This window comes from Anomalospiza imberbis, chromosome 3 (assembly GCF_031753505.1).
Source record: "Anomalospiza imberbis isolate Cuckoo-Finch-1a 21T00152 chromosome 3, ASM3175350v1, whole genome shotgun sequence".
Lineage (NCBI taxonomy): Eukaryota > Metazoa > Chordata > Aves > Passeriformes > Viduidae > Anomalospiza > Anomalospiza imberbis.
Genome location: NC_089683.1, coordinates 46,407,548 through 46,423,035, shown reverse-complemented (window position 1 = coordinate 46,423,035; position 15,488 = coordinate 46,407,548). Strand labels below are relative to the sequence as shown.

Sequence of the window (15,488 nt, the reverse complement as noted above, 5' to 3'; positions counted from 1 at the left end):
TACTGACATTATTACTCGACAGGTATTTTATTTTCCTAGAATTAAGTAACATAGAGATTATCCAAATGTTTTCTTTAAAGTATGCAAGCATGGAAGTTTATTCAGATCTGAGCCTTTTAAAGACGCTTTTAAAATCATAATTTTCTTTTAGTTCTTTTCAGGTAATAGCAATGCCTCTTTCTGATAAAATTTTGTTTCATTTTATGTGTTGAGAGGGAAATAAATCTGAACTTCTAAATGAAGACTTACTTTATAAAGGAATGTTTCTAAAATTACTTGAAAGAAAAAGGTTCCGAAAGATTACAACTACCATCTGAAGTCCACTTACTAATAATGTATTTTATTTTAGACTAATGGTGACTTGTTCTTTAGTATCTGAGAACAGTTTGTTCTCCTCATTTATAACTTGTTTTGCTAAGTACAAGGAAATTTCATAACAAAATGAAAAACAGCTTTAATTATATTTTTATTACATGTGTCTTTTATTACATACCTATTATTCCTTCAAATTTGGTAAAAATTAAGTGTTTGTAAATAAAGGTAGAATTTGATCTTTAAATGTTTTTTATGTCTGAAAATGTGCATTACTAACAAAATTCTGGATACTGAGTAGAATTTTGTAATGCATGTATTTCTTGCATTGCAAAAGAAGTGCACTTGCTTGATTAAATATTTACCTTGTCTTACTGCTGTCACTATGCAGTCAGCTGTTGAATGTATCTTAGTATTGTGCCTAAAGCTTTTTATAATCTGGTAGTGTTGCATTGAAATACAGCATTCAGATGTGCAATACAATGTGAGGCATTAGAAACTCATGGTGTCCACGAACTGAACAAACCACTGGGTTGTGTTTAGTGTAGTGTCCATGGTGATTCTGTATGAAGAGACTTAACAGATAAAACTGCTGTCCTTTTAAAGTGCTTATCGCTATGAGGTCAAGGTCACTCATGGATTTGAGAGGTGGCCACATTGCTGTCAGTCACTTTACACCGGATTTACCCAGTGACCTTTTTTGCTAATATTTCTGCCTTTGGAGGAAATAGAAAATCCTCTTTTAACATCAGTACTAGGTTATATTCTTGGTACTGCAGAGTCATTTTTGACAATATTGAGGGGTTTTTGTTTCTTGGATTTTTGTCCTTTGTTTTAAATTCTACTGCTGTGGAGATGTGTGGATTAGTCTGAAGGAGAATTTCCTGTGGGCATGGTAGCACTGTAATATGGAGCTGGTTCTGTCTACCTGGACAAAACAATGTAAGAAAGGAGAGAGTGTCAAATTATGTTTTAACTCTCATGATATATCTTTTTTTTTTAATTAGCGAAGCTTTATACAAAGGTCAGTACAGCTTGTGAATTTTGGCATCTACTGTGTAAGTTACTTGACTGCTTTCAGTGGTTCTTCTGGTAATTATTCCATGAGTTAGATTTCATTCTTCTTCTTCAAACCTTATTGTAAAACTCTGTAACCTGAGCTAATGCAGCACATCAGCATTTGCCTCAGTGAAATTTCAGGTCAAATATTAGAATTGTGAAAAAGGTAAAGGTGAAATAGTTGAAAAAAAATTACCAAGTTTTTGTCATACGGCCAAAATCAAGTGCATTTTCCATAAAAAGAAACAGACTTCTAAATAATGCATCAATAGCTTATCTTGTATTTAAAGGCTTAGATAGGTGACAAGGAGGGTAATGTTTACTGATTAAATAAAGATTATCAGTCTGGACAGAGGCCATTTAAAAAAATGTTGTGAGTAGTTCTTTTGGTACTTAACCCTTCCCCTTTGCTCCAGCAGCAAAACAAACCCAAATCCCACTTTGGAAGATGAAAAAATGACAGGATCACCAGTGTACCTGTTTCTGTGTATGTATGTTCAGAATATTTTAATAGAGCTGTAAACTTTAGACACTTGACATTGTACTCAAGAAATATATTGCTGAACTGAAAGGCATTCAGTTTTACAGTCCAAGACCATTTTGTGTGTCTTATTGCCTAGGTCCCTATAATAGGATCTGCTGGCTAGCTTTCCCTAAAGGAAAAGGCAGATGACTCTTCTCTTCTGATATTACAAATCAAGTTGGTCTGTCTTTGCTTAGGACTTCGAAACCCATAAAGTTTCTCTTACTGCTATTCATTTGTAGGAGCTTTTTCTGGAAGAAAGTTTATATCAGTAAAAACATCATATAGACAGTGGTTCCTGTGGCAAGTGATTGTTGCTTTATTTCAGCTGTAGGGTGATCCCTGCTTAAAGAATCCTTATTTCAGCCAGTTCTGTTGTATTGAGTATGAAAGTATTAGAAAGGACTCTTTATACCTCAAGGAATTCTGTGAGCGTGTAAAAACCGAATTAGTTCCCTGTAACTCAAGTGTGTTCTGAAGATAACTGAAATGCTAACTATTTCAGTGTTCTTGTTATGAGGCAGATTATTGCTTGGCTTAAGTGACAGCATTTTTTGAAAAGCGGGGCTGTAAAATGTGAATGGGAGTAATGACATAGTGTTTCTATATTTAGATGATTGTTTAGTTAATGAATGTGACATTTCTTTCAGCTCCGGGCTTGCATTAGCTTATTTTGGAACCTGAGGTGGGTTGAAGGGAAGACTTTAATTCTGCTGCTTTTGTTTTACATTTTTCCCTTACCTTATCTAAGTAGGTTCTTTAGAACAAGAAGTGGAGACACAAGAAACAGACCAGAGGACTATTATTCATTAAGGCTATTTTTCTTGTTGAATACCTTGGCCGTCATCTGTTAAGAACCAAAAGCTATGACTTTAAATATCTGCACACAGGTAGCGGTAATAGAATTTGGTATTTCTGTATCAAAAAGCACAAGGGTAATACAGCTTTATCTGAGATTTCTAGTCCCAAAGGCTTCACTTCCTGTGAGAGTACATTCAAGTTAATTCAAGGACTTTGTTTTTCACAGTAAAGAGACGATAAACTTTTAATAGTGGATTTTGGGAAAACTTAATTCAGAAAAAAAGTAATAAGCAATTTCTTAGTCAGTGCTATTCACCAATAATGTAAATTGTAAATATATGGATATGTATCCTGTCCCTGAGCATGGAAGAACTTCAGTGCAATTGTTATTGGCTTACTTAGCTGATATAATGAGGTTGAAGATGGGATTCACTAAGTGAATGGAGCATGTCAAAAAGCGGGATCATGACCTGGACTTTAGGAGAGCAGGCTTGAACCTCTTCAGCTATCTGCTTGGAAGTATTCTGTGACATACAGCCCTGGAGAGAAGAGGGATTCAGAAAAACTTGTTGGTATTCAAGGATCAGCCTGTCCAAACTTAAGAAAGTTCCACCCCAGCAAGGGGGAAAGCAAGCAAGGGCAACTGGAGGCCTGCATGGATGAGAAAGGGGCTCCTTGTTGAACCTGGACATGAAATGGAACTAAATATGAATTGGAAGGAAGGATAGGCAGAACAAGAGAAGTATAGAGTTGCTGTTTGATCTTGCAAGAATAGGGGTTAGAAAAGCCAAGGCTGACATGGAGTTGGGTCTTGCAAGGGACCGGAAAGATAACAAGAAAGGATTCTACATGTACATGAGTATCAAAAAGAAGACTAAAGAAAATATGAGCCTGCAGCTGTATGGGAATAAATGGTATGGAAAGGACCAATGTAGTCAATATTTTCTTTGTCTCAGTGTTTAACAGCCTTCAGGAGTCTCATGCTCTTGAGACCAGAGAGCAAGTTGAGGAAGGAAGCCTTACCTTGGTGGAGGAGGTCCAGGTTAGGGAGCACTTGAACTGGACATACACAAGTCTGTGGTACATGATGAGTTGTACCCACAAGTGCTGGGAGCTGCTTGGATTTCTTTATGAAACTACTCTCAGTTATCTTAGAAAGATAATGGTGAATGGAAGAGAACAAGTGTCATTCCAGTCTCCAAGGAGGATCAGGGGAACTACAAGTTGGTCAGTTCCACCTTAGTTGCTGCAAGAGCGATGAAGCAAATTATCATGGGAACCATTTCCAAACACATGCAGGACAAGATGGTGAGTTGAAGTAGTCAGCATGGATTTTCAAAGGGAAAATAATCCTTAACCAACCTGTTTGTCTTGTACAAGAAGATGTCTGGCATGGTGAACGGGGTGAATGCTGTAGATTCTGTTTATCTTGACTTTAGTAAGGTTTTTAATGGTATCTTCCATAATATTCTCACAGAGCAACTAGCACAGTTCACAGACAAAAATGACTCTACTAAAGGTTTCACATGAACCAGAGACTGAGTCAAGACTTAGATGTTTTGTTCAACTTCTGGTCCTTCTAGCTTTTTTTTTTGCACCCTCACCAATGAGAACTTCCCTCCTTCCAAGGATAAAGAACCAACTCTAGCCTTCTTCTCTGTAAATAGTGACCTTAATTCTAAATGTAATTCAGTTTTTCTATATCAGGGTGGTTTTATAGCTCATTCTTTTTTTTTCTCCTGTAGAGGGAAAAAAAAGACACTGGGCAGTTGCAGATGATATAAATGGGGGAAGCAGAGCCACAAACCAGCATTGCTAGCCTAGTGTTTTTTAAGGAGTGCCCTAAATTGGTGCTGTTTTGCCCTGTGTGAATGTTGGGTTTGGATCCTGTAACCATTTCAGTTGCCACATCCTGTGCCTGTGTGTGCTGGTTATTAGGGAAGGCTGCTCCTTCTGGGAGGCCTTGAAATGGTGCCAGCATGCTGTGGCACACTAGTGGGAGCATTAGTTGGCCTTTGTTGTTCAAACTTGCATTTATGGGTACAGGCTAAAGTAAATTCAGACTATAATGTTAAATGAGTTACTGAAAGCTCAGTTGAACAATTTAGCATGCACAAATCATTCTCAGGCATATTGCCTACTCATGCAGTATATGTTCCAAAGTACTACAGCATACAAATATTTTGGTTTCTGAGGGTGGACAAAGTTTTAGAAGCCTTACAGGTTAAATAATACGTCTTTGTGAACTTTTTGTGTTTGTCAGCTCTCTTGAAAGTGGCACTTTCTCACTGTATTTACGTTATTTTCTGCCTCCCTGCTGTCCATGGCCTTCCTTTCCGTGTGGGCAGTTCTGGGGTTGTGTCCCCCTGTTCTTGGGTTTGGCTATGCTGTGATGTTGTGGTGCTGAAGCTGAGCCAAGGAAGTCAGCCAGACTTACCATCTCCATCTTGAAGCACTTTGTGCCTTTGCCATGTGTTTCCTCTGGTGCCATTGGCAGCGTGGCACTGGGACTCAATGGGATGTGTTGTGCCTTGCTGGTAGAGCTAGTAAAACTTACTTGCTTTTACCTCTGTCAGGTGCTGCACATCATTTACGAGCTGCTCTCACCTCCCTGGTTGGAAACTGCTTAGTCAAATGAGATAAACTTGAAGTTACTTAATTTGAGACTGTAGACCAGGCTGGCCTTAAACATCTTTGACCTGTCTCTGCATCTCTTAGTAACGTGGAAAAGGTCAGCTGTATGGGAATAATGGTAACTTTTCAGTATTTATAAAACACGTAAAAGATTTGTAATGCCATTGGCTCTTTTCAAGTGAAGTTGCATAAAATTTCATAATAGGTACAAATTCTGTGCTTCAGCTCTATTGACCTTTTCTTTATCCACGACTATCACAGCGGCTTGCAGTATTTGCTGCTGTGTAGACTTATGTAGACTTTGGTCCCTGGCTTTGTTGGAGGCAAGGTTGAATAAAAAAAGGCTTAAAAAACATCTGTGTAGCTGAGTACATTTGCTGTAGGAGATTCCTTTTGAATGTCAGGACTTCTTTTCCCATGCCAAGACAGAATAAATGAGTAGAATATTTGGCAATGTAAAGTCTCCCCATAAATTCTCTACTACCTAATTAGAAAAGATTGTTTGTGGAAACTTTGAAACTCCACTCCCTGGATCAAACTTTCACTACCTCCACTCCATAGCTGGAGGTAGTGAAATAAGTGAAAAAAACCTTTTTTTTGAAGGGATTTTAATTAGAGAGCTGAGGCATGTGTTGGCTAGAAGTGTCTATGCATTGTGAATCAGCTGGAAAAAGGTTTTTTGGTTCAGCTACCTGACAACTCGTGTTTTGTGTGCCATAGGAAGAATAAGAGCTCTCTGTATTACATGGTATAATCTTGTATAATCTGTGTAATTTAAATGCTTCTTGTGTAAGGGAGTACTTAAATTCCTGCTTTGGTTATTCTTCAAAAGGGTTTTGTGGACATTTTTTGTTTTCTTTATTTTGTTGCACCTGAAAGAACAATTAATTTCATTAAATGAAAAAGTACACAAGTAGTAAATATGTGGAATAAAACTATTTTTGTTTAATCAATTAAGTTGATGTTTCTATCAGTCCATAAATACACTGTAGTGTTTATGAAAATAAAATTTCACAGCTTGAAGTACAATTTTATATCAAGAAATTGGGCAAAAGTAGAGCATCATCTGAAGCAGCTAGTCAGCTCCATTGTCTTAAATACAGATATGTCCCTCAGCAATTTAACAACAAAAAAGAGCATGCAGAGGAGAAAGGAAAAGGATGATTCTGCTTTTAGATTTCTAAATGCAAAATTTGCAACTTCTTTTCATGCAGAGGTTACTTTTCTTTTCTTGAAGTTGTGTTTCTGCTCAAAGCAGGAGAGCAATATCAATACATCTATGGAAAGTACATTAAAAAGAAGAAAAAGGAAGCTTTAACCCCATTCTAATATGGTATGAGCCGAGGAAACATCTCTATGAGTTTGATACTTGACATCAGTTAGGATATAATCCAAATTCCCAGTGCAGCTGACTAGGGAAAATGACTGTTCAGTGCTATTTAGGCTCAGTTATTTTCACTTTGAATTTGCTGTTTTGTTCAGATTCTGAATATTTGCAGAACACACAAATGCAAAAGCAACTGGTGGTGCCTTCAGCAGAAATTAACAAAAAACCAAAGCCAAACTGCTTCAGATTAAGCTTTAGGCAGCAATGCACTGAAAGCAAATAGCTACTTTATCACTCAGATAAAGAAAACCAGAGTTGCCGATAATGTAAAGAAGAGATTTTTAAATACTTGCCAAACTTAAATACTCCCTGCAAGACTGTGTGTGTGTGCGCACAAGTGAACATATATACTTACATGCTTTAAAGCTTCAGTTGGAATGTTTTGTAAATTGTGTTCTTTTCTGAAATTGCCATAAACTTTCAGTTTTCTGTTTCTCATTCTTTCTTTCACATTGCATATTTTCCTTATGTTCCTTCATTTGTGCTTTCCCGGTAGTTAAGTAAAATTAGTTTGTCCATGTTTTCAGTTTATTCTCTGTGGAGTTGTAAAATTGTTTGAATTAATATATTGATTTTGCATAACTAGAATGTCTCTAATTTAACATTACATGTAACTACTTTTATGCCTCAGGCTGAGAAGCGATGGCATGAGTTATCAGATGATGGATTATTTTAAAGTTGGAACTCCTATTATTGAATCGTCCACTTCATTTAGAAACAGGCTCACATTTTCCTGCTCAGCTTTTCACAACCAATGTTAGGAGAAGCTCTTGTTGCACTCAACACCCCCTGTAAGTGTCAAATCAAGGTGAGCTTCAGCTCTCCTGACAGCATCCCTACATGCCTGGGCAATGTCTGTAAACTCCTCCCATGTAGCCTGTCCCTGTTTGCACCTCTCTATACACTTGCATTTGAACTCTGACAGTCTGCATAGCCAAACAGGTCTACTTGTATTTCTTAACAGATCTGCCAGTTTTCCTGAGCAACTTTGCTCTTCAGAGCTGCTTCCTGTGGCTACCTACCAGTTTCTTCAGTAAGCTGAAGTACGCTGTTCTGAAACTCCAGGTCTGTGCCCTGCCATCATCACTCAGGATCTTAGAATCATAAGATAATGGAATGGCTTGGGTTGGAGGGGGCCTTACAGATCACCTAGTTCCATCCTTCCTGCCTTGGGCCAGGGATGCCACCACTAGATCAGTTTGCTCACGGCCCCATCCAACCTGACCATGAACCCTGCAAGTGATGGAGCATCCATAGCTTCTCTGGGCAACCTGTTCTAGCTCCTCACCACCCTCTGAGTAAAGAACTTCTTCTGAACTTCTAAAATATCTTTCCTATCTTTTTAAATTTAAAATTCTTCTCCCCCTTGTCCTATCACTGTCTGCCCATGTAAAAAGTCCATCTCACTTTATATAAGCCCCCTTGTACTAAGAACTGAAAGCCTCAGATGATCTCCCTGGAGCCTTCTCTTCTCTGTGCTGAATATGCTCAGGCGTAGTTGATGGTTGCAACAGCCAAAGCTACCTTGTCAAATCTCCAACCAGTTCTTCCTTGTTGGAGAACATCTGTGTGCTACCTTTATTGGCCCTTCCAGTATGTATATCAAGAAACTGTTCCTGCTAGCCTCCCAAAATTAACTGAGTTAATCCCAGTAGTTGTCAAGGAGGTAGATGTCTTCTCCTAAGAATGATGGCTTGTGGATCAGAGACTTCTCTGAGTTGTAGAGAAGACTTTACCCTCTTCACCATCCTTATCAGATGTCTCTGTAATGTACTCCCAACACAATGTCCTCCTTACTGGTCTCTGGTGTCCCAGATCCATAAACTGCCTGAGACTTCTTGGTTCCCATGGAGTCTGTGAGGCAGAAATGAAATACTATTGGTAGTGCCTAAAGTGGATAAATTTAATACAGAACAGAGATGACTGGATTGCAAATGAATGGATTTTCTTCATCACTGGAAGAAAAAAAATTCTAGGAATTTGATTAAATATTGTTTTTTTTCAATAAATTACCTGTGTATGGCTGAGTGGATTGTGTTTTTAGTCTGCAGTTGTATTTTACTCTGCAAGTTTTTGTGTGCAAATTGTAGTCAGCTTTGTTATCGAAGGCAAAATGTCACCTTCTACTAAAACTTTATTGACTTAATTGAATTCCATTATGTGAACAGTTTCAGTGTGGTGTGTGTTTTCTTGTGAACCTCTGCGTCTATTTCTGTGGTAAACTGAAAAGTAGCTCTTTTTAAATACACCTTCTACTGTACCCTACTGAGATTTTTCTTGTCCTTATGATGACTTGAGACATTAATGTATGGGGGTTTTAAGACACAGGAAGCCTTTCCTGTTTTGACACTGTAATCAAGAGGACAACACAAAGTGGGTAGCCTGGTGTCTTTAATTCTGTGATGCATCTTACAGTGTGATGCGTTGTTTGCATTTTGATAAGAAAGGTGTGAGCATCATAGTGTTATTCTCTGTTCCATTTGGCCATCTAGTTGGCAAAATGTTTCTGACTTGTAGAAAGAGCATCACGCTCATGCTTCCTCTGTCACTGCGGTGTCAGGATGCCTCCTGGAAGCTGCCTGTTGCCTGCACGTAGTGGATGTACCGAGTTGTGGGTATGTGAATATGCCACAAGTGTGCTTGACCTTGAGCTTTTTCATATGCTGCCACCTGAGCATACTGAAGTTAATGTAATCCAGGCAGGCTATACTTCTGGGAAAAACTATGGTTTCTTTGAATATGTAGAATATTGAAAAAAGCTATCAGTAGAATGATTTTGATTGGAGGCAGTTATGAAATGGGAGATCTACTGCCAGTTCTTGAAGACATTGAGTCCCTGCCTTTTCTTTCTGTGCTAATGAACTTACTCCATCCCATGGCCCCAGGAAAGTTTATTTCTCAACTGTCATTGTCTTTCCATATTTTCATTTGCTTATTAGATTACTTTAGTTTCATTTTTACCTCAGTTGCCTTTTGTACTATCTCCCTTGCTTTCCTTTATCTCTAGATGTCTTTAATATTTACAGGCAATATAGTGGTTTTGTGTCTGCTATCTTGGATCAGGTTCTATCTTGGATCCATTTTGGTTTGATTTCTCTAAGCTCCTACCCTAAAAAGGCTTATTACTGTGATTAATGATATCTCTCTAACCAAGCTGCAAGGTTTGTTCAGTATCCTTATTTGCCTTAGTATCTTTGCACTTCAGACTTTTTTGACATATTTGTTATGTATTAGTGATTTTCTGCTTGCCTAGTTTTTGCCTAGTCTGCTTAATTTTTCTGAGGATGGGTGATCCTTGCAGCTTTACATTCTGTCTCTAAATATTATACTTGTGGCCTAAAAAATACTTTACTGTTGCTAAATTGTCTTTTGTACTGTTTCACATTTGAAATTCACTGAACTTTGCTCAAAGCTGTGCAATCAAAATAAGGAATTCTACTGTGATTTTATGTTTTAATAATTTTCAGCTATCTCCATTGTTCAGATTTTCAGTCTAAGGCCAGATGGATGGATGAATGGATGATTTATTTTTTGCTTTTTCTGGGCATCTGAAATCCAGACCATTTTCAAGCTTTTGTTTTTTATCCTCGGTACTTTTAGAGCTCATGCTTGCTTTTTTTTTTTTTTTTTTTCCCCCAACTGAGATGGGCCTGGAAAACAGATCTATGATGCTTTCTCACTGGGATTAGTTTCATAATTTATCAAATGGTTTGGGTTGGGAAGGACCCTAAAGATCATCTAGTTTCAATCCCCCTGCCATGGGTGGGGACACCTTCCACTAGATCAGGTTGCTTCAAGCCCCATCCAGCCTGGCCTTTGAACACTGTGGATGCCAGGGATGGGGCATCCACAGATTCTCTGGGCAACTTGTGCCAGTGTCTCACCCCCCTCACAATGGAGAATATATTCCTAATACCTAATCCAACCCTACCCTTTTTCAGTATAAAGCCATTGACCCTTGTCCTGTCACTACATGCTCTTGTGAAAAGCCCCTCTCTCACCTTAATGATTCTACAATTTCAGTTTCTGTGTTTGTTGGTCTTCCATCACATGCAGATGGGAAAAAATTAAATCCGTCCATCTTGCTAAAGCATGCAAAGGAATTTGGTCACCTGGTGCACTTTGTTGGTGTTAACATTTTATCACTATTTATAGAATTGTGGTGAGTTTAAGGCAACAAAAGGCATCTTCAAAGTTTAGTCTGCTGCTTCTCTCCTGAATTTGGCTAGAGGACACTAGTGAGTGTCCGTAAGGGATGAGTCCCTTTAGTGCTAGAATAGCTCCAGCAATCAAGAGGGATACCAGTGAAAGTGACTCTTTCTGCACCACATTCAGGGGGCCTGAGCTGACAATTCTAGATTTGGTAAGACTTGCTCTCAGAGTACTCATAAGCTGCAGCATTTTCAGCTTGACAACTTGGCAGTCATGGTGGTGGAAACTGGCTGAACACAAAGCCTCAAAGTGACTGTTGCTTGGCCAAAGGACAGTGACACAGCTGTTGCTTTTAGTGCATGTGAAAGTGGGCTTGTATGGGATCTAATAAATATGGGCTTAATGTTAAAAAGTCACAGCATTTGGCTGCATTAGCGGCGATGAGGGAGTGGTGGGGAGAGTGACTGTACAGTGTGACTTAGGCTGGTATTTTCCTTTTACAGTGCATGATGCTCAGAAGGATTCTGTTGTCTAGGTAACAGGGCCTGTACTTCATTTCTTAAGAAAGATGGAACAGATGTTCCTACAAGAAGCAACCAATTATCACCAGTGAGAGCATTGGCAGTATTTAAACTAATTGCTTTGTTGTTACATACAGTCCAATTCATAGGCTGTGAATAGTGAAGGAAATTTAAAGGAAGGATTCTTCCTTGCATGGATTTTCCTGAATGATGCTTTAAAAAATTTTTTGCAGTTTATAAAATAGCACTCATCCATGTGCCTTTTGAAACTTCCATTTATCACTCCTTTTTTCTCTAGATCATCCAGTCTTTTCTGTTTTATATTTCTAGTGTCTCTGTCATGATCCACTGAATCCTGTTGCACCATCATATCTGTGTCAGATCACATAAATTTATTTTGTTTATTTAAAATACCTAAAAATCTGAAGGCAGTGGCATAAAAGGATGCTTGCAGTGGAGTAAGAGATGGAAGGGCTTTTCTAAGAGATACAACCGTTTCCTTAGATGGATTTTTTTTTTTTTTTGTGCAAAATCCAAGCACAGCAAGTCAGGTAAGAGACTGTGCTATTAAAAGCTGGGGCAAAAGGAAGCCATATAGACAGGTGTATACATGAAACCCCAATATGGGCTGCTTAAATGGGGACACAATTTGTGTGTGCTGAGATGAGCAGGTGGTGAAAGTGGCAAGAAAGAGAGAAGAGCTGAAGGCGACCATGTGGAACAAGGAGTGCCTGAGCTCTCTCACTGCAGCACTTCCCAGCAGTGTGCCTTGTTTGTGTGAAAAGTTGTGCTAAAGAAACTTCATGTATGGATTCAAGTGTTTGTTTTCTTTATGGATATGGCTTTGTTAGTCTGGGAGATTATTGTAGTCATTACTGCATAAGATATGCTCCTGTCTTTTATAAGAGATTTATAAGATTTATCATTTATATTTTTATAAGAGGGAGATGTGTGTGTAAATCTACTTTTATACCTTTGGGATAAAAATCTGATGTTGGGTATTAAATAAGAAGAGAGGCCATTTGGATCAGATTATCAGGGCACTGTTTGTGAGCCCTTAGCAAAGCTAAGCCATAGTGTTATGCATTTTAGACAAAAGATCTGGCCCATTGCCTGAGGTTTTCCATGCTTCTTGCCAAATAAAAAAGGCAAATACTCTATTTTATAGGTAGGGCATTGCAAGAACATGTTTTTTGTCCTGGCAATAATAGGATAAAGGAAGAATCCTTGACTTGCTCTCTTTTTTGCTTTTTTTTTTTTTTTTTTTCCTCTGATAAAGGACATGCTGTTTTGATTTTTCTCTAACTGTGGAAAATGTCATAATGAGTGGAAACAAAGTGCATGTTGCTCTTCTTAGATTATTTGGCTGAGTTATCCTATTGTATAGTAGTGACATGTTGATTGGGACAAAATATGTTACTACAACCAGTTATTGAAATAACCATTGTAAAATATTTGCAGTCTGAGTAGGAAAAAAATATTAATTCTAGGGTTTTAAAATCTTTTTTACCAGACTCCTTGCATGTAACTTGTAATCTTTTACTTGTTGTCCTTCCTCTGACTCTGGACTCCTGGCTTTTCAAATGTTATCTCTAATTTCTGTTCCAAAACTTTTCTTTATTGTACAGTTTCTTCTTTCTATAGCATCGTTCATATTCTGTTACTTAGACCTTCTTATGATATCTGGTGTGTAAGTATTCACAACTTCTCATTTGTGACTTCATTCCTGCTTGCATTTCTTCTGTTGATACAGTTTTTGATTCTCCCTATTTTCTCACAGGGTCTGTCAGCAGCAATATTTACTACTTTTGCTACTTCTTTTGTATTCCAGACTACTTAGAATAAAATCTTAACCACCTTCTGCAGATTTTTCACCTACTTTTATGAGAATTTTCTCCATTTTTGCAGTTTAAGTATATCACATATTGCCAGTCCCAGGTTCTTCTCATCACCCTTGACATAAACTTTGAGCCCTTCTCTTCTTCTGCCACCCCTTTCCATACAAATAATTTCAACTGATTTTATTCCTGAAGGTCCTGCTCGAAGAATAAAAGAATTTGACAAGGACTATTGATTTTTCAATTTTCTGTACTTGGAAATAGAAGTTTCTTCCTTATGATCCTTCTTTTCCCAACAGCGGTTCATTTCCCTTATGCCTCATTTTTTCTTCTTTCTGACCTGCTCACAGCACAGCCTGCCATCATAAATAACCTCACTATCATGGGAACCAATGCTTAAAAGAGGGGAGGGCAAGAGCACAGTTTTGCCAGAGGGTTGGTGGGCTTCTGGACTTTGTGCCAAGGTTAGGAGGAGCACTTGCTATGTTGGACACGTTTCTGTGCATCTCTCCTCCCTTGACATTTTTGTATTTGCCCTTTGCTTTCCCCTCCACTACTTTCTCTTTATTCTTCCCACATAGTTCATTCCTTTTTACACTTCCATATCCCACTCTTCACCTCACCAGCACCATTTTTTCTGTCTTCAGTTTTGCTAGTGTCCCCTGCTTTTATTCTCTCCTCCCCCTCTTCCCTACTGTTTCCACAGCCAGTTGAATTCCTCATCACTGATATACCATTGTAGTCCATTAATCCTTTTCACATGGTCTAGCATCTTTCTCCAAGGTCTTGCAGTTATCCTCACTTCTCTTTCCAGCTCTGCCATTTCTCCTGCTCAGTGTTGCTGAGCAGAGCAGGTGGTAAGGTGCACCTCTGTTCTTCTCCTCCTGTGGCTGCCATGCTGATTTCCTTCTCCCTGGGATGGTTCTCCTGACAAGCTGTTCCTTCACCTTCTTCCTACCTCTCTTTCTGGAGTGAGTTTCATGTCCATTGCCCCATAAGAAGTCAGCCTTCTCCTCAAGGACTGAATTAAGAAGGGGGAAAATTAGGGATGCTTTCTCCCTTGTTTTAGTGCCAGAGCTGTCTCTGACCTGCATAATTTAATAGCTCTAAAGGTTTTTCTACAGCGTGTGCTCAAATAGCTTTTTTTCCCCCAAGGGAAAAAGAAGCACCAGGTGGCAGTTTGATGATCAAAATTTGCTTAGCCTGATTTTGTTTCTTTGCTAACCTGTGCAGAAGTGCAAAAGATCTTATAATACTGTGCAGCTTGTGTAATAAAATTATGATTAAGTCTGTCATCTTTGAATTTTAATATAGTGGAAATGGGAGAGAAACTATCCTACCTATTTAGAGATAGCAGTGGCTTCTTGTATGATCATTACTTCAGTGCAAGTTGAGGATGGAGGGAGAATCTTTGTCACTCTTCTTCTGTAAAGCGCTCCAAGATTAGGAGCAGTCAAAAAGCCAATTCAGTGTGAGTTTCAGTGAGTTTCTTAAGACCTGAGAGCAAATCACTCTTGGTCAGCCACATAAATCCCTGTGTTCAGATGATGAGTGTCTTTGTGCTATCCTGGTCTCTTTCCACTTTGGAAAGGATACAGTAACACTATTAAAGGTAGAGAGAAGGGGAATCAAAAAGGTTTGTGATAGAAAACTATTTCTGTATGAACAGAAACAAAGTAGACTGGGAGTCTGTGAGTTGGAAGGGAGGGAAGCTGAAGGAAAATGTGGGAGGTCTAAAATCACAGACTTAGATGGGAAAGTTAATTATGGAATTGTTATTCAATGCTTATCAGAATAGAAGAACTAAGGCAACTGAAGGAAGATAGCACTCTCTGGTTCTTAAATCCCTGATCCAGTGGGTTGCTGGAAACTGACTGATCATCTCTTAAAAGGCTTGTATTGTCTGTGCACTGCTCAACCTGTTCTTTTCCTTGGTGTTTGCCTCAGCTATGTTGGGGTAGGATAGCAAGCAGACTTTAAATGAGTCTTGAGTCTGAATCACGTACAGCAGCTCTTACTTTTTTGACTAGGGACACACATATATTTTGTGTTTTTATTTCAGTGGTATTCTTGTAAATGGCTAAATGGTTTATGTGAATAATCAGGTGTTCACTAGTGTCCAGACTAGAAAATTAGAAGCAATAAACATGCAGGAGGCTTGCTGTATTCTTAGTGGGTCATGGCATCATTGTGTAAGAAATTTACCTAACTTCTGAAAGATGTAGTTATTTTTCTTCAGGCAGTCCAAAGTTGTTGTTTCA

The 15,488-nt window shown here is 38.5% G+C and overlaps 1 protein-coding gene across 2 annotated transcripts in view; it reads left to right on the top strand.

Moving 5' to 3' along the window:
* Positions 1 to 15,488, top strand: part of CDK19 (cyclin dependent kinase 19) — a 121,020-nt gene that overhangs the window by 19,256 nt on the left and 86,276 nt on the right. The gene's annotated exons all lie outside the window — the stretch shown is intronic.